Source organism: Lates calcarifer, linkage group LG8 (assembly GCF_001640805.2).
Source record: "Lates calcarifer isolate ASB-BC8 linkage group LG8, TLL_Latcal_v3, whole genome shotgun sequence".
In the NCBI taxonomy this organism is placed as follows: Eukaryota; Metazoa; Chordata; class Actinopteri; family Centropomidae; genus Lates; species Lates calcarifer.
Window position 1 is genome coordinate 25,823,938 of NC_066840.1, and position 20,515 is coordinate 25,844,452.

The following is a 20,515-nucleotide window of genomic DNA, read 5'->3' on the forward strand; positions in this document are numbered from 1 at the left end:
TAATTTCAGTCTGTCATCTGGACGGTGAAATGATCCACTGAGGGACAGACAGTGACACAGATGCTGCTGCAGCTCCTCATCTTTTCTCCTGGTGTTTAAAATAAACTCTCCTGGTTTTATCGACTGTTTCTCATGTGAAGTGATGCTGATCCAACTCTGGTTAAAACGACAACATGTGGTAAAATGTAAATTAAATTCAGCTGCAGGTTTTAACTGGACACAAACTTTAAATTTAACGGACCTGTTACCTGACGTCAGTGTCCACACACTCTGAGAAAGAATAACTGATCAACTCATCAGAGACGTATTCTCATTAGATTTGGTTTCTCCTGCAGAGTCTGTAGCTCAGTGGTCTCTCTGGTTCTCAGGCTGAACATAGTCTGATAAAAATAAGAAATTTAACAAAATAACGCCGCTTAAATTTTTCCTGAATTGAGACCTGACATTTTTAAACTGGAAAAATGTGCAGAGGTGTTTAAAGTGTTTTAACACCCTGAGCAGTGTCTGCAGGTTTTCCTCTCAGGCTTCAGCTATAACCTACACTTATTAAAGGCCTTTACACACAAAAAAATAAAACTGACGTTGTCTTTTTGCCTCCTAATGTTCAGGTTCTGAGTGAAAGTTCTCACGACAAAAACAGTTTGAAAAAAGAGAATGGATCTGATGTTAGCGTTTTATTTTAGCTCATTACTGAGTTAAAAAGTTGAGTTGTCTCTGTCACAGTTATATAGATATGTCATATCTTTTTCAGAAGATGTGGTAAAGTATTTTCAGATCTTCAAGTCGATGCATTTTCATTAACTGTCAGTGTATTAATGTACAAATGATTAAATCCTAAAAGACCTTAAAGCAGCAGCTTCTGTAGAAAATGAAGTGGGACTCACTCACAGGAGTTTCAGTTCATCCTCTGAGGACCATGATGAGCGTTCTCTGGAGCCGCTGACACGACTAAAACAAGGAGGAGGAGAAATAAAAGATTTACTCAGTGACAGAGAAAGTTCAGTTTCCTGTAACAGAATTTTATCAGTTGGTCTGATCTGAATTCATCAGAATAACCAGGGAGGAAATGTCCTTTAATTGAGATGAATTAAATGTCTCGTCCCTCTCTCTGTGTTCAGACTGTTCTAGGTTAAATCTCAAAGGTTTAAAGGATCAAACAAAACGTCCTCCTCCATCTGCTGGAGGTGTTCAATTAATCAGGATAAACAATTTGAATTCTTCAGGGTTTTAAAGTGGATGGTCCTCATGAATACAGAAAAACATACATGTATGTTTGTGTGTGTTGCCTCCCTCCCTCCCCTCTTCCTCCCCCACCTTGTCGGGTCTCGTCCTCCCTCCCGTCCTAACAGAAACTGGCAGCAGCAGCAACAACAGAACGAAAACACAGGAACACCAAATCCTGCCGCAGCACACCGTCACATCTGAGTCTGATGAGGAAACGTGGCTGCAGGCGAAGAGGAGGCCGAGACACTGAGAGAAGAAAATGTTCTTTAAAAGGACCAAGAAACTGAGACAGAGGGTTTTAATTCACCGGTTGATGGGGAACAAACAGAAACAACAGAGTTAGAAACAGATTTTAAATGTTGATTTTACCGTGAGCTCGTCCCCCCTAGAAAGTTAGTGAGAGTTTGAAAGAGCGTGAGTAGAAACACAACGAGGCTGTAAAGGTGGACTGGTGAGTAGATGGGTTTTCATGTTAACGTCCCCGACAACCTCTGTAGTCTCATTTAGACACTCGTTAGCAACCGCCTTTTTTAAGACACGTAAAAGCTTCAAACATCAGGAGTGGGGGATTTACTGACCCATTTTATGTCGGAGAATAAAACCTGAAAATGTCTTGAGCTTGTGTTAAAACCACAGACCTTATTTCAGACATTTAACCAGAAACACACTGACAACAGGAAGAGCTAACATGCTAACATGCTAACTGACTTCCTGGAATTAGGATCAATCCTGCAGGACTCTGTTTGGTAGTTAAAGGTCAAGGGTCAAGGTCAAGAATTCACACGCTAATTAATTGTAGCTGGATTAGTTAGCAGAGCCATAACACTTTTTTTGCAGCAGATAATAAATGATGTTTTGAATCAGAATTTAATGTCAGGTGATTGGTCAACAAATCCTTTTTCAGTTTCAGATTTATCAGTGCACAGATCAGTTGGACTTGCTGTGATATTTTCAGAAGTTATTTTTCTGGTGTTAGAAAAAGAAAAACATTCACACTTCACAGCTTTTTGTTCTCCCCTCTTTCTTTCCTCAGGTGTCTCAGACCTGCAGCCTCCATCACAGCTGCTGCTTTATTCGCCGAGTGAAACATCAAGGTCACAAACCACATAAAGAAAAAGAGCGGAGAGACTCATTACTGGAGTGTTTTAAACTTTTAAAGGTCAGCGTTAGCTACCTTTAATCCTCTCTGAATACCAAGTACTGAGCTGAACTCTGCTCCTCGTCTCTCCTGAGCGTCACTCTCTCTGCGGTGACGGCTCGGTTTGATTTTGTCCTTTAAATATTTCGGATGTGAACGTCACCTCCAACAGAAAACAGGTATTTGTGTTTCTGTCCTCGTTAATTTGGCCGCGCTGTGTGACCTTGAAAATGCCAGGTTGGTGGCTCGTTCTCGGCAAACACCTAAATGTCGCCGGTGTGCCAGCTGGCGTCGTCAGATTTGAGGAATGAAAGGCTGAGGCGTCGCAGGCGGGACCTCCACTGCGTTTACTGAGAGCAGATGGCAAAGACACGATAAAGAGTTTATTATCTGCGGCTGCTGCAAGTGTCGTCGCTGCTTCTCAAACATTAAAATCCTTGTTGATGGTGTTTTGTTTGTTTGTTCTTACATGGAGCTGAAATGTGTTGATAGGAGGAAGTGAAAAACGCCCTTGGATGCAGCTGCACAGAAACAGAGATAAAGAGAAAGAGCTTTGTGGTTTTAACACAATTAGTCACACGGGACCAAACAGGGAAACAAACAGGGACTAATTAGTTGGATAAAAGTTTGTCTATCGTGGACTTAAAGCAGCTCTCTACAGGAGGTGGAGAGGGAGGTGAGTGTGTGCTACAGCATTATTATCGTCACCTCTGTTATCCTCCCAGGGTTTAACCTTTAGCACATAATAACATCACCAAGAACCAAAACTATCACAGCCAGTTTATTCAGGTGGATTTCCAAAATCATTGAGATTCACAATATTATTGCTGGAGCGCAGTGAACAGAGCTGGATAGTTGGGAACTCAAATCATCCCATCTCTAGTCTCCACTTCCTCACACTGCACAGAACCCAACCACCAGGGGGCGATGGAGATGGGATAGATTCACTTTTGGGAGCTGTCATGTCGTCCATCTTTTTATAGACTCTGGTCTTTATGCACGTAAATGTGACCTGAAGCACATTTTGACATACACTTAGATCTGTACCTGAACGCCTCGTGTAGACACTGGGGCTGCTGCTGCTCATCCAGGAGACTGAAGTCCATTAGAAAAGAGTCCAGTTTCTACATGAACAAGAAAAGGAAAGAGACTCAAACGCTGTCATTGTCATCATCACACGTTGTCTTTAAGGGTTGTTGGAAGTTCTGAAGTGAGGTACAGTTCCAGGCAGGTTGTGGTAACTGTGAGGGTTTACCTACAACATTTCATCATAAAGTAATTCCTGGTTTTCACTCTAACATCAGTTATATTTGCTGCTGCTGCGTCCCTGCAGGTTGTATCTGCCTCAGATTCAAGGCAACACAAAGACTCAGTTACATTTATGTTCACAAACACCCAGAAAACCACTCAACAGACCATGATGTAAGATGTCTGCAAGATGCAAAACGTAAAAACATGGATGAAAGAAGCTTTAAAATATTAATAAGAACTGGAACTTTGTTACACAGTTAAAAACCTGAATTCACCAAGGTTTGACTTGACAAATGTCTCTAATCAGCCTGAGTCAATGATTAAAGAAGGTAGAAATCAGAGGAATCCAACAGAACTCAGCAGACAGATGAAGAGTCCTGGTCTGAAGCTGGTACCTGAGGCCAGGTGAGTCATCTGTGAGCAGATTATTCAGCCGTCGATCACATGTGAAGGAGGAGAAACATCCTCCGCTTCATTCTTTAAGGCTCTGTTCCAAAGGTCAGAGGGTTTGATGATGTGATCGCTGTGACAGGCCTGACGTTTCATAAATGCTGTCACCCTCCTCCTCTTCTTCTCCGTCCACTCTCTCTGAACGACCGGCCTCAGCTGCCCGCTGGCTTGTGAAGATTCAATCAACTTTATTAATCGTCATTTTCTTTCAATGGGTCTTTTCTGGTCGTGAACTGTCCGTCCGTCCCTCCCTTTGTTCAGCACTTTCAAACTCAGAGTACATTTCTCTTTTTATTGCTGCTGTTTTATACATTTTTGACACAACATAAACCCTTAATTCCTGATTTTAAAAGAAAAATAAACAAGGTTATGATCATCTGGGCACCAAATGGTCACACAGACAGGAAGATACTGGAGTTTATGATGTGAATCTGAACCTTTTGGGGCCAGAATATTGGTACTTTTTACTTTTCTTTAAAGACAAACCAAACAATCCTCCTTCACAAAGTCAAAAAATCAAACTCATATCACTGTTAAGTGTAGGTGGAAACCTTGACGTTGACGCTGGTTGTGTTTGGTCTGCAGACTGCTGTCTGAATTTATATCATCTCTCTTCTCTCTAGGCAGTGTTAGCATAGCATAGCCAATGTTAGCATTGACATCTGTTTATTCAGATCAAAATCAAATCCAGAGTAGAATTCAAAATCCTCCTCCTCACTTACAAAGCCCTTAATGGTCAGGCTCCATCTTACCTCAAAGATCTCATAGTCCCCTACAATCCCACCAGGACTCTGCGCTCCCAAAATGCTGGTTCACTGGTGGTTCCCAGAGTTTCTAAGAGTAGAATGGGAATAGTAGTAGTCTCATCACTTTCCGATAGCGACTTACTGTAGCATCCATTGAGTCTATTAGTCCACACACAAAGGTTTTTTCTTGTTTGTTTTTTCTGTCCATGCAGAATATGAATCCACTTTGACAGAAGGATGTGATTACATTTTCAAACTGATGTTCCCCTGAGGCTATGAAGCTGTGTGCCCTGGGCGTCAGCTGCTGTTTCAGCATCATCTCAGTCTGACGATTCATTTTTATGTCATTTCTCAGAAATACATCAAACCAAATCTCCCAATGTCAGAAATGAGACGATGAAGTGATTCCTGATCATCTATATTCGCTGGTGAAACTCTTGGCTCCTGACACTTCCCATCAGTAATGAAGCACCTGTCGCTGCCTCAGGCCATGTTTCAACAAAGAATTTAAGTCATTAAATTCATTGGAGTCTGTGTGTGAGATTTCTGAGCTTGAGGGTTTTTACATTCTCTCTTCAGATAACGATGAAAGGATGGAGGAGGTAACAAGATGCATCATTCCTCCATGTTTGATCAGTATCAGAGCAGAGAGATCAGAGAGGAGGGATTACAGGGATCGGACGCAAAAACACCAACAGGAAAATTTAACATCAGAGCAGGAGTCCTGAAACCACCTCTGGAACTTTTTAAAGGATCTTAAATTCAAACTGCGTCAGAGACAAGTTGGCTCAGTTCATCTCTCAGTCTTCAGAGGATGATGTTTGACTGCATTACTCTTTTCAACAGAAATTCACAGTCATCTTCTGTTCTGACTTGTTGCTCAGTTATTTGGTGAAGTGCTGCTGATAAACACTTAAAAACACACAGATCAGAGCAGCCACATCAGCTCTTCATTGTTCTTTCCATGCTAATGTGAGAGATGCATGAACGATTATCACAGCTAAATTAAAATCTCGTCCTCTGTCATTTGTGCAAAATGTTATTTGGAAAAACACACCAAACTTAGCTAATATTATCAAGTTACTTTACATATATTATATAGTTTTTTTTTTACGACAAGCAGCCAGATATATTAGTTGACATAAGCAATGACACGGAGCGCTAACGTCGTTAGGTATCTTTACGTTTGGCTAACGCTAACATTGTTGGGTTAGCATTAAGGTAAAGTGCTTCTTCCTTATCTTTGGCTTTACTGAAGTTTGGCCAAACCTCTGATCGCTTTGCACATTCAGCCATTGTAAACAAGTAAAAAGCAACCAAATGAGTAATGAAGAAAGAACGAGGACAAACTGAATTCAAAAGCCTCATTCATTCATTTAGAACCGGGTCTCGATCCCCATCCTTGTAATTTTATTTTCTGAGTTGGATTGCTTTGTCCTTTTTGTTTTATTGACAGAGTATGATTTAAATTATTGTTGGGATTTTTGTTGTTTGTGTGTGAACCCCAAGAAGAGAGGAGAATCATATGAATTTCAGTTGAAGGAGTAGGAGTGGCAGTAAATCCACCTGGTAATTAGTTGAGACTGTCTGTGATTTGTTCAGGTTCTGAGCGTTCTGTGTTTTGACAAATAAGGCTGAGAGAATGTAGACTTTGACATTTTTATTGGATAATTGTGATTGTGCCTTGGTCCCATCTTATGCCTCCACTGCTTTATGTGCATAAATATCAGTATCAAAAAACATACATCACGTTTTAATTGCTATATACAGGGGGAAATATTGTATTGTGAGAATGGCTGTTGCAGGAAATGAAAGATGTTTTGCAGATATTTTGTTACTTGGTAAATCCATGGTGTGGAGAAGGAATAACCTGCAGAACATCCGTGGAATAAATCTGTTGTTGATCTTTTCCTGATGCATTACAGAGAAAGATGAAGCATCTCAGTGGTGGAGTTTCTCCTCAGTAACTCCACCATCATTTCATCATCCTGGAAAACAAAAAGCCTTTCTGTCCTGTTGGTGCAGTCATGCAGCAGTTAAAGAGTCCTGCAGTGGGTTGGAAGCAGTAAATTAACTTCTCCCCTCTCCATCTCCACCGCTCTGCATCCTGTTTACCCAGAGTTCCTCTCTGCTGAGAGCCGTGTCCTTTGGCTCCCTGTGTAATGTACAGTATCAAATAGCTTCTCTTAAAGGAGCAATCATGCAGCACTCCAGGGGACGCTGTGCACAGTAATTGAACACTCGCTGATGTACAGTGTGAATGTTACAGTATGAAATATGTTGGTCACAGCTATAAATATGTGAACAGCTTCAAATACTCACTGGGAACACTGGACACACTGGGAACTCTTTCTCCTCCAGTATCACACACCGACAGGCGACAAATTAAACAACATTCTGAATTTTCTATGCTTTCTACACTTATTTTGTTCCCTCTCATAGTAATTAACACCCTGAAATCACTTAATTTGGACCCTCCCGACACTAAATTATGCACTAACATTATTTCATTTGCCTTTTCCTCCTGTGAAAAGCAGCGATATATCTTCACAAAAGACTCTTGACTCTCAGACAATGAAACACTGTGTTTACAAGGAAAATCTCCAATAAAATATTAAAATCAAGTCAGTCCCGCCAGGGGGACGAGGACTAGTACAATACAGAGGATAATTTGATTAAATCAGAAGCAATTAATTAATACTTCTAATTTGAAGAAATGTGTAAAGTAATTTCATTCTTGATTTGAGGGAATTAATGTGATAATTTGAAGGTAAACAAATCATAAATCCAGAGAGTGAAAAATGTACAGTTCGCAAATAATTCATCAAAAATGTCAGACTGATTTATGAATGTTTTTGGGAAGTTTCCTGTTCAGGAGACACTTTAGAAACCATGGAAGAGTTTTTAATACTGATTCTTAAATATGATTAATTTAAATGTGAGTCTAGAGTTTGAGTGTTTGAAGTGTTTGATTGACTCTGTGCAACAAGTACGGAACTCTGCTCTGGTCATATCTCAGTCACAGTGAAGAGACGAGTGTTTGTTAAGGTTAAATATGAACATTGGCCTATGTATCATTATCAGATTTAGATTTATGATCAGGTCTTCCTGTGAAGAATCTAAGGAATTTAAACATTTGTGGGTTTCCTCCCCAACCCTATGATTTATAAGGCATCAAATCAAATTAAACTAAAGTATTTATTTGCACTGTTTGGTATAAGGCAGAATATTCAGGTCTAACTTCAGAAGTCAGAGATCAGGATCTGGGAGTGACGTCACCTCTGAGTTGACGACGTTCCAGTTAAGAATTTGGAAAAACATGGACGTTCACAGAGCCTTTATAGCTGCTCTTTCTGAGTTTAAACACTTTAGAGCATTTTTAAAAAGACTTAAAAAGATTTAACTGTTCGTACAAAAACGTAATGTTAACTGATTCAAACGTATCTCAGACTAGAGCGTAGCAACATGTCCAGTTCTATGTGTCTGACTGACTTCATGTGTAACTAATGAGACTGAGCTGCTATAAACAGGAACATTAGCAGAGAGTTCACTGCTGTTGATGTGAGGAGCAGCCATCTTGGATTCTTATGTCGGGGTTGGAGGGTAGCTCTGACTTTTTTCAGTTGGAAATCTGACCTCAAGGGGCGTTCAGGTTCAAACTTGAACTTCTGAATGCAGCATTACAACATGACTGCACACTGAGAGAGGAAAATATGATAATGTAACACAATGAAATACAACTGACAAAAAAACTACAGCCAAACAAAAGTTATATTCCCTGTGTGAATGTTGTACCAAACAGCATTAGATTTCCAGGTGTTCCTGGTATTTTGTCCACTAACCCTAACCCTAACCCAAACTCCCCCACAGTCTTTGTTGACTGCAGGACACCGTCCTCTCCGTCAGATCTCTGCATCAGCACTGCACCTTCAGATGCAAACCAACGACCGTGCTGGAATGTAATTGCCATTCAGCAAATATCTCTGCGCCGGGCTGCGGCGCGCACACTCATAAACTCCCCCGCTGGAATTGCTGCTCGGAGATGGACGGGAGTATTAGTCACCACGCCGTTATTGCTCACAAATAAAACCAAAGCGCAATAAAAGCGATCCTTTAAAAATTCATGTGTGCCGCAGCAGCGTGGAGGCTGAACGCTGTGGGTGGTGGAGTGTGAGAAGAGGGTGTGTGTATGTGTGTTAGTATGGAGCTTTATTTTAAATTATTCTGGTCATTAAGCTGCATCAGCGCCTGTGTGTCACCGGTGTGTGTGTGCACATGTATTACAAAGGTTTTATGACTGTGTGTGTGTGTGTTTTCATCTGCACATGAACCTTTAGGTGCATGTGTGTACATGCATGGCTAGGCAGGCATATATATGTGAATGTATGAGTGTGTGAGCATATGTTTTTGTGTGTGTGATTCATTTATATTTATGCATCTGCGTATGTTGTGTTATACCTGTGTGTGTGGAGGCATGCCAACAGTGTAGGCCTGGATTGATGTGTGTGTTCATACATATTTCTGTGTGTTTGTGTGAGTGTGACAGAGCAGTTGTGTGTATAAATCTACCTTTAAATCTGTGAACATCAATCTGTGTGTGTGTGTGCAAACACACAAACAGGTGACAAAGGAAAAACCTGGCTCCAGGCTCAACAACACGTTATGTTGGGTTTCACCATGTTGGTTTATTATTTACAGAATCTAAAGAGGGTTCTCTACGAGGTTCTAGTGGTTACTGAGGAGGTTCTCAGGATTGTTCAGGATGTTTTAGGAGTCAATGGGAAGGTTCTAAAGGTTCTTCAGTTCTAGGGGTTGTTTGGAAGATTTGAGTGGTTGTTGAAGAGGTTCTATGTCTGGTTTAAGGATGTTTTAATCATCAAAAAGAAGGTTCAAATGGTCCTTTAGGAGGTTATAGACCTTAAAGAGGTTGTACTGGTCAGTAAGGAGGTGCTTCTTGTGAACTTGTACGTTTATGAGGACGAGTTTTAGGACATACCTGTGAGTGAGAACCAAATGTAGTCCACTCCTCACTTCTACAGAGAGCTGTGTGAGGGTTGGTTCTCTGTATGGGCCTGAAAGTGAGGGTGTTTTCACAAGTAGTTCTTTTAAAAAAAATTAAACATTTACATAGTTTTTGATCAGTGGTCATTGATCCTGCAGGATAAGCTGAAGTATTTTCTTTATATCGGTCTTTCTTGGCTCCACCCACTGAGCTTTTATTACCATGTTTTAAATTCTAACCCTTTCTTGCAGGGGAAACATATTTTTCTATTTTCACACACACAGAGCTTTTTGCATTTCAACATATTGATGTCATTTGCCAACATTTCATGAACCCAGATTGCTTCCCTCCCTTTCTGTCTATCACGTCATCCCTCTCTCGCCTCCCGAGTTCCTCCATTATTCAACAATTCACCTTTAGCACCTCGCTTCTCCCGCTGCCTCTCACACTAAATCTACTTTGAGACTTTATTGTCCTTGAAATTAGGTTTGCAGGAGAGCGTGCTGCAGTACATACGATAAACAAAATCTACCGGAACATATGAGACACACATTAAAATAAATCGTGGAGTGAATGGTAGATTGACTGACCAGAGAGTCTGAGTCTATTGGCCTTCTATTTCTCTTTATCTTCTCAGTCATTCATTCATCTCTCTTCCCTTCATGCCTCCTCTAGTCTGCAAAGGACCGGTCAATCTTCAAACACTAAGACAGCACAAATGTAAGCACCAGTGTGTTTCTTTTGCATTTTCATACCCTAAGTATTTTAAAAAATCCACCATATTAGTAAGAAACTCCATAGATAAATAAATACAAATAAATAAATGAACCAAAAATATCACAAACCATGTTGCATTTTCCATGTGTTTGTGTTTAGGTCATAAATCACACAATCTGAACCAGGAAAGGAGCCACCAAAGGATGTAAATACTGGAAGTCAGATGTAAAACTTGTTGATAGCAGTCTGGGCACTTATTTGCTTGAATGCACCATTAGTTCTGGTCTCTGAGGTTAAACTGTCTAATCAGAGGAGCAGAAACAGGTTCAGTCAATGCCTGAATATCCTCTGAAGAACAGCTCGCAGAGCCAGGCACCAGAGTCACTCTACCCTCTCTTATTTATGTAATTATGAGGATATCTTGATTTTGATTCATGTTTTGAATTTCCTTTTATTTTGGCATGTGAAAGAGTTTATTGTGGCCTGGGTCTAACATAATAAATTCTGAGTAAAATGTAATTTAATGAACACCTAAGCATAACTATAAATGGTGTCATGATCATCATGGATATGTACTGTAGGTTTTATTATTTAAAATGGTGCTTTATGTATTTTAATTTAAAACGTTCAAATATTAAAGAAAATTATTAACAGAATGTGAAGAAATGATTGTTTTGAGGTTATGTTCAAGACTTAACGTCTTGTGTTATCTACTGAAGTTAGCATGATAACCAGCGAGCCCCGGCCCATCTCGTCTCATAATACCACTGTCTACCTCAAGAGGTGATAGTGAGTCACTGTAGTGTCCAGTCTGTCCTCAGAGGAAGTAGTGCTGCTCAGAGGACACGACATAAGAACTACATAAGTCCTGTAGTTTCCTTTGTAAAGGACAGTGGCCCTCACAGCACAGCACCCTCTAGTTGTCTGGAGACAGACAGAAATCCAACAGATCTCTTACTCCAAAGCTTCAATTCTAACTCCTCCCTCCCTCCCTCCCATCCCCAGTCTAAATTAAGAAAAGTCCATTAGATCGTGGAGTGTGATTCCTCAAAATCACACCCACACACACATTCACACACCTGGTATGGACCATAAATCGTTGTCTGCATTACAGTTCTGCCAATAGCACCTCCATGCCAGCTGCACAGCGTCTTTACAGCGCGGCTTTGATGTATATGTGGGGTCGAGCAAGGCGGGCGGGGCGAGTGATAGAATGAGGTTGGGGAATGAGGGGGATTCACAGCAGAGGAGGAAGGAGGAGAAACTCTGGACCCACACCAAACACTGGAGAGAGATGCACATATAGCAGGTTTTATCACCTTCACTCCCCGAACTGGAATCTGCTGCAGCTTCATTATGTCTTCTGTCTGTGCAGCACCGGGTGTAATTCTCTGGCAGTGAGGTTATAACACTGCTACATGACTTGGCTGTTGTGTTCTGCCCTTAATAAGAGAGAAAGGAGTAAAGGAGAATGAAAAGTATGAGTTGTGTCCCAGTTCAGGAGCTGGATCCATCAAAGGACGAGGCCGATGAATGTTTGTCCTACAGAGGAACTGAGAGGACACAGGCAGGTGGAGTAAACTGTTTTTATGTGGTCAACTGGCAGGTGAGAGGTCGACATCAAAAGATCAGTCTAAATGACTGACGAGGGTCCAACAGACGAGACAGACAAATCAGAGAAAAGACGCTGCAGCTGCAACAAGAGACTTTATATACTGAGGAATTAAAGATGGAGCTGGAAACAGCTGTGGGATCAGGTAGCTGGTCAGGTGATGATTGAGGCAAGAGATATGTCTGTGTAGGTTCTCAGTCATCCAGGTGCTAGAGTTGAGGGCAACTGGACTTCTTTTACTTTGCTTTAAGACATTTCTGAGAGTCGTTGACCCACCTTGACATCGTCATTAGGATCACACGGCTCCTGTCTCTACTGACAGCTGCTGGACAGATGAAGACCATGAGCCCTGGTCATCAGCCACATATGGAAATATTCTGCACTGTTCAGTCAGTGCATGAGTTTTAAAGGGAGGGCAAACAGAACCTGTCACAATGAGCTGAAAAGCCTGCAGTCCACAGGTTTCTCTCATGGACAATGACCTCTGACCCCTTCCCAGTTAATACTGTGGTTTTGGTTGGTTGGCTGGGGCTCCAGTCTGTAGGATGTAGAGAGATCTTAAGGTCTTTGAAACTTGAAATCTTTCCTTGATGTCCTGATGGCTCAGCCATGAAGGACTCCCAATGCGTCCCTTTTCATTGAGGCGTGTCCTTCCTGGTCTTCAGTCTGGTTGGGATGTTGTCAAGGTCAACCCAACCGGTCGAGGCAGATGGCCGCCCACCCTGAGTCTGGTTCTACTCAAGGTTTCTGCCTCTTAAAAGGAAGGTTTTCTCTTCATTGTCACCAAGTGCTGCTCCTGGTGGGAACTGTTGGGTCTCTTTGTAAATATAATAAAATAAAGAGTACAGACCTGCTCTATATGAAAAGTGTCTTGAAGCTATATAAATAAAACTGAACTGAACTGAAAGGTTCAGACAGCTGAACCACAACAACCAAAGACTGTGAGATGTGACTGAAAGAAGTTTTTTTATTTTTTTTAACTGTTCTCAAGGTCATGAATCAATTACTCATTAATGCTCACGACTTCAGCCCTGCTACTCGCTCTTCTCTGTACTTTTGTCCTCACCACATGTAGCCTGCTGTCCAGCAGCCTGACTGCCTCACTCTGTCCACTGCAAAGACTAATGGTTCACTAAAAATACCCAACGTCCAGCTGCTGGTTCACAGCCACCTGCTCCGGATGTTATCACCCCATTAAATGTCCGTTATCAGTCGCCATCACCGATGAGTTAGTGGGACGGGTCTCCACCTCCTAGTCGCCTCAGTAGGTTGTTATCTCAGACATTTGACGTCACATTTATAATAATCAACCAACGTCTACCTGGTTTTTGAATGTGTGTTGTCTTCACATCCTAATGAGAAGTATGGGAGCTCCTCTCAGCTACACCTCTGCTCGGTGCTCCATCCTCCCTCCGGCCTGCCTGAGAGCTCTGAGCCTGTCGTAATTGCTGTTGTACTCTGTGTGTGTGTGTGTGTGTGTGTGTGTCTGCTGCAGTACTGTCAATAAGTGCTTGATGGCCGAGCCGGTGACTGCCTCTCTCTCTGCAGCAGCACTGAAGAGATGGATGGTAAAAGAGCCGGCCCCTCAGCGCCTTTTATCTCCCTCTCTCCTCTCCTCCATCACTCCATCCTGAATCCTCTGCCATTTTTCCACCCTCTGGTCTTCCTCCCATCCTCTCCCTTTCTCTCTCCCTCTCTTTATCTCTCCATCTGTTGCAGCCCTCTCTTTCTTGCTTTGCCTTTTTGTGTGAATGAATGTTTCTTGTTTCGTCTCCCTGCAGACAGTCTTCCCAAGTTATCCTTTATGTCTCTGTCTGTCTCCTCCCCCCTCCTCAAGCTTTTAAAAAAAGATTATTTTAGTTATAAAACTACAAATCTCTCTCTTGTTTCAGGCTCTGTTCCTGTCTTAACTCACTGACAGTCTCTAACATCCTGTTTGATGTAAAAACAAACTCAGTGTTTAACATTGTCAATGTGATATTTTTATTTTCCAACACACTGAACTCAGTGTTTTATTAATATACTTTATCTCTCTCAATATCTCCTCTTCTTTTCCTCTATTGATCAGGCTGATGACTTTTTTTTTAAGACGATTACTTCATGGACAGTGACTGAAGACACTGATCCTCCACCAGCCAGAGCAGGAAGAGATCTGAGTTGATCATAGTGAATTTCCATCCGCTGGATAATCGTGAATATCTTCACTAAAAAAATCTGTCTAGACAACATACAGTCCCGTATCAGTTTATTTTGAATCACCACAAGGGGGAGCTGCATCAGGTCACCAGTGAATTAAGCTAACATTAGCCAGGTAACGTTAGCTATGTAGCTAAACAGCAGATAGCTTTCATATCGTCTCATGCCTATGCAGGCAGTTCATACCTCAGGCAGCAGGTAAGCTTAGCAGAAACAGTACAGAACGTTCTCCAACTGAATTCAGCTGTAAATCTGGATTTTTTGGTAACCTTAGACTGAAGTTGGCATTAGTGACATGAGATGCGACCACAGACTTTGTCCTCTTGCTCAGTAAACCCCACCCAACAGTGGAGGTGAGAAGTTAAACTTCAGTTGTTGTTCAGTTGCTCTTCAAAGTGCAGTTCAGCAACACTAAGAAATGCAAGAACAATAAAGCCTGAATTTCTCATTCTGCCTTTAATGGAAGTAATCTCAAACGCCAACTAAAAAACAAGTGCATCAGCCAACACTTTTTCTTTTTATGATGGTGGATTCCAGATGAGTACTACACTGAGACAGAGACCTCAGACTGAGTCAGGTTTGTAATTAGTGAGCACGCAGCCTGTGAGAGGGGAATGGAAAACAAAATACAGCCATCTGAATGGAATTACAATGAAACTGAGGGCCATTCCATGGTTCTTCTGATTGCCTGGCTTTCACTGGTGATATACGGCGCAATTACACACTCTTGCACCAAGTTAGAAATAAATGGGGGGTGGGTTGTGGGTCGGCTGGGAGTTTGAATACTAAAAACACTTATAGTCTAATAGCCACTGGCTAGTTTTGGCTCCCGTTCAGAAAATGTAAAGTTGGAGCTAATCAAAGGCAGCGGTCTCCTGTGGGGTCTAAAGACAGTTCATAATGTGCTGTTAGAGCAGACTCTCTCAGAATCTAAATATTAAATTATTTTATTCTCTGTATGCAGCAGAGCTACAGGCTACAGCTCCCACAGATCTCTGAATGTTTAATTTCTCTCTTAACTCCTATAAACTGTGTCTTTATCTCCTCTCTTTCTTTCAGTAGCTTTGGGTCAGATACAGACTCGAGAGATTTTGTGGAAAAAAGTGGAAAAAAAGGCCCCAAAAGGCAGTTTATGTGTTGTGAATAATAATCACATCCTCCACCATGAAACGACAGGAACATAAACTGCAGCCTTATTGTATTTATGGAGAGCTCAGCTAATGGTAAAATTTAGGTAATTACCTTTCAGATTAAACACATAAAACAGCAAATAATAACAAATAAAAAGAAATGTTTAATTATTCACACAACAGAAACAATGAACCCCACAAAGACAACAGTGCTTTAGATTTTCCAAAATTAAAATATTTTTCTTTCCAGAATTTGTCAAGAGTTGACGAAGAACTTGGGTTGTTAAATGTAACTCTGATCCACATATGTTCAAGATACAACCTCATTGGAAGGAAGGAAATGTTAACGTTAGGCGACATCAGGATGTAAAGCAGTGGTTCCCAACCACAGAAACAGGGAGCCATTAAATTGTCGCACACAGTGACTTCTAACTGCACCTTCCCAGGAAATAGTCCTGCACAATACTACTTCAGGTTCTCTGAGTATTAAACAAACAAGATATAAGGTCTTATATAAGCTCAGTGGACAAAGCTAGGCTAGCTGTTTCACCCTGCTTCCAGTCTTTGTGTTAAGCTAAGCTAATATGTTGCTGGCTATCAATCTTCTCACCTATACTGCAGTGCTGTGTCCCGAAAGTTTGGCACCAGGAGGTGCTAATGATAGCCAGCTAACCTAGCTAACATTAACACCAGTTAGTCAGTCCTTTTCTGTGCTGCCCAGCTAAGGTGAATAAAGCTGGTCTTAGCTAGCTATCTTCACCCTCCTACCCTCCAATTGAAACTTATCAACTGCAACCATTTCCTTTTCTTTCTTGTCACAAAGAAAGCAGCAGAATGATCTGCCTCAGATCTGTTCAGTGTTTTCATCAGTCATGACGTCAAAACTTAACAAGTGAATTGGAGGGTGGTGACAAATGACCTGTATGGTCGTGTAGTTTCCTCTCCCTCCCCTGTCAGTATTGTCTTTCATCTACACTTGTATTTTCATCTCCCTGAGCCTCTCATGTCTCCCTCTCTCAGATACTCCAGCTCCATCACTGCCCCTGCTGCCGACTGTACCTCGTGCTGTTATTACCGGGGGATTTGGCTTTGGTGACCACTTATGAGTCAGCAGAGAGAGAGGAAGAGGGATGAGGATCGAGAGAGAAACCAAAGGAGGTCATCGAACTACCTGAGCCTCCAGATGATTTTCCTTGCTGCTTTGATCAGCCATTTGTCTGCGGAGCGATTCATCTACAGTGTGGGTGTGAAAGCAATGTCAGCACTGAGTGATTAATGCTACAAAATGTTTTCCTAATGTGGCGAGGGCCGGAGCTGGTGGGTGTTTTAAAATATGTTTTCAGAATGGAAACAAGGTTGGTTAGATCCCCGGGCGAAAACAAGAGTCATTTATAAAACAGAAAACAGAAGTAGTAGAAGTAGTAAAGTTACTGTGACAGTGATGATAAACCTGAACGGAAACACAGCCCAACGGTGTATATTACCCATGATCCCCGGCTTCTGGAGCAGGAAGTGCTGTGGCTGTAACAAACACACCAAACTGTTGATGTGTTGGTGTTCTACAGGTATACTGATCTACAGGTCAGCATTACTCTAGAACTTGCTAGACCAGTTTAATCTGCTGACTGTGACTCAGAGGGAGATTGTATCACTACACTGCTTGTTTTTGCCTCTGACAGGCTCAAAAATTACAGAAAAAAATCTGAACCAGACAAAATGTGTTTGCCAATGAAAATACTTCAATTATATATAAACATATATAGAGCTGCAGGAATGATCCTAAAACCAGGAAGTCAGTTAGCATGTTAGCATGTTAGCTCTTCCTGTTGTCAGTGTGTTTCTGGTTAAATGTCTGAAATAAGGTCTGTGGTTTTAACACAAGCTCAAGACATTTTCAGGTTTTATTCTCCAACATAAAATGGGTCAGTAAATCCCCCACTCCTGATGTTTGAAGCTTTTACGTGTCTTAAAAAAGGCGGTTGCTAACGAGTGTCTAAATGAGACTACAGAGGTTGTCGGGGACGTTAACATGAAAACCCATCTACTCACCAGTCCACCTTTACAGCCTCGTTGTGTTTCTACTCACGCTCTTTCAAACTCTCACTAACTTTCTAAGAAGAAAGGCTTTTGTAGAAGAGCTCAGAGCTAAATGAAATGACCAGTTGGAAGCTTAGTGGTGGAGACAGTTGACGTCATGTGACCGTGGTGTAGTTGGTTTATAGCCTAACATTAGCTTCTTACTTCAAACATCAGAACAGTGGAGTTCATCTGTGAAGATGATCTGATCAACTAAACCTGAAGGATCAGAAACTTTAGCTGCTCACTGTTTATTTTCTGGAATAATCCAAAACACAATGAAAGAATCCCATTGGCTTTTTGTGGAGGAACCAGACTGATGCTGACTTCAGGACTGCAAAAATAGTTTATCCCTGCACTACTCTATTTGATGAATCTGCTTCTTTAGGTGCAGGTCATGTCAATCCAGAGCTAGAGCTAAGGATGTCTGACTAACCCCTGGTCTATATTCTGGCCTTAAATTGTGTTCACATAAGAAATGTAACTGGGAGACAGTCCTGTCCAGGCAGTTTATAAAGTTACTAATAAAAGTTTCAAGTTGAATAAAAAATTGACAAGAAGCTAAAGTTGTGTTTTTCTCTGGTCTCAGTGAATCTGGCTGCAGATCTCTGAACCAACAGCAACAGAAATACTTAACAGACTTAAACTGAGCATACAAACATCACACAACACAAAACTCATACATGTGGAGCCAACTGATGCCAGGAGAGCTGAAAACAGCCGAGGCAAACAGAAAGCAGAGAGTGTAAGGTCGTGTCTGTTCGGCAGATCGATGCCTGTACAAACAGAGAGGCTGTGGACTGAGTTTGTGAGACTGGAGATTGGGACAGTCCCAGCCCCAGAGGGGTGGACAGAATAATGTGAACATTTTAGAAAAATGTATTTATACTGAAACAGTTTCAAATGCTGCAACACATGTGAGTCAGGTTCTGTTTGATACCAGTTAGCATCTGTTAGCTTGAAAAGAAGGAGTATTAAAATGTCAGTTTTCAAAGCAACATAACAGCTGTAGGAAGGATCAAACTGGTGCACCAATAAAAAATACTAAATATATTCAATATGATCACGGAAAAATCATGACTAAGATGAAGCTGGCAGCATGCAACAGAATACAGGGGGTTGTCAAACATGTAGGATTACCATATAAGCTAATATGACCGTTGTTGCAGGATTTGCAACAATGATTCTGCTCCTGTATTTTCTGTTCACACGAGAAACAGCAAACTGCTCTAATTGGACAAACTTAAAGTGTAACTTCACCCCCAGCTCTGAGCCTAACTCCATCCGCTGCATCATTTTGATAAATGCAAAAAATCATCAAGGGGCTGAGGGGCTGCATCAGTTACAGCCGCTCGCTCCTCCTCCAGCACTGCCTGAAGCCGGAGCTCTCAGAGCTGAGGTGATGGAAGTGCAAAAAAAGGTGGGGGCAGACTTAATGTTTTTTGCTGTTAAACCTACACTTATAACAAAACATGGCTATGTTAACAGTGCTAACTAGCAGCTAGCCACGGCTAGCAGGCTCACTGAGAGTTTTAAAAACAGGCATTTACTAACTGAAGCGTCCCTCACCAGAGGAGAGTTGCTAGTTTGAACAATCCAGATACTGAAAACATGTACCTCTCTGTGAACCACTGTAGTGCCCAGGAGCAAGGAGGCTGTATTCATCACAGGGAGCAAAGAATATGTAGACTGGATATAAAAAAATTAGATAAAATAAAAAATACATGAAATAACCAGTTTCTCTTATTGAAACACAGTTTCTATGATTAAAGTCATTTTTGCATAATTTGTGTCAGTTATTCTTTTTTTTTTTTTTTTTTAATAACAAAAGCATCTAATGATGATAATCTTATTGTTATACTGTGCACATTTTATCCCATTCCTAATCCCTGCCAGCTGCAGTGTTGTCTGTCTCCGTCCCATTAAACTGCTCCCTGTTCATCAGGGTTTTGTTTCTGTCCTCAGGGAGAGAGGCTGCCTCCACATCTCCATGCATACAGAAGGTGTCCTCTCCTCACAGCACCGCTGCCAGTTGGCCCGATCGATCGCATCACTTAACTCCTCTCCAAGGTGCTGTGAACCGGTGTCACCAGCCCGCCACTGCTGCAAACTACATTAACTAATTAACCGCCTTCTTCTGTGAGACACATCTCCAATATGTCGGCGAAACACGACCTGTGTAGAGACGTCATAGCTCATAGACTCATCGGTTTGGAGAGGTGCACCAGTAAATACTGTATAGCCATGGCAACAGGACAGAGCCGAGCCTACACCCTGAAGAGAGACAGTTCCTCGAGGGGTTTCTGCTTTGGAAAGTGGCTGCTCAGGCGACATATGTCTCTACACGGTGACAAATAAAGACTATAGCCTCTGCTCCAGTACAACTATAATAGTGACTAATACACCATTCTTAGATCGAAATTAGTGCACATATGCAGGGTTTTTAAAACACATTTTACATCATGAATGCACCAGAAAACAAGGTTAGTAAACCAGCACAAAGGCCAGTGACTGTGTTATAGAAAAACAATACATGTTCCTGATTGTGCACTGATGGCATCACAGCATTGAACCAGAAAAAGGGCAAAAAGGTGCCATGGTTCCAACACTGCCAATTGGATAAATACTACTGCAGGTACTTGACCTGGAAATGAATGCACATTGTAGCTTTTTTTTCCTGACAAGCAAACCTTTTTGTGATTGTGCAATTATTACAGTCCCTGGTTCATGGTTATTTCAAGTCAGTCCATCTCCAGACCAGAACTCCCAGAACCAAACTTCCTGATGATCAAACCTCAAGACTTTTTGGTGCAGATCGAAACATGTCCATAGCAGTGAGGATGGAAACCTGTCAGCTGTCCTGTTTACTTATTCTTTGATCAGATACTTCAGGATACAGGATTTAAATCAACACTCTGGCTCCATGCATCAAGACAAAACTTAGTTCTTGACATTCTTTTGTCAAATAAAAGG

The 20,515-nt window shown here is 41.5% G+C and overlaps 1 long non-coding RNA gene across 1 annotated transcript; it reads right to left on the reverse strand.

Annotated features, from left to right (window-relative positions):
- Positions 1-315: 315 nt before the first annotated feature.
- LOC108874830 (uncharacterized) lies at positions 316-1,537 on the reverse strand. Its single transcript, XR_001959784.2, has 3 exons — positions 1,315-1,537; positions 889-948; positions 316-380 (listed from the first exon to the last, which is right to left on the reverse strand). It is a non-coding gene; the product is annotated as an uncharacterized LOC108874830 (long non-coding RNA).
- Positions 1,538-20,515: the final 18,978 nt, after the last annotated feature.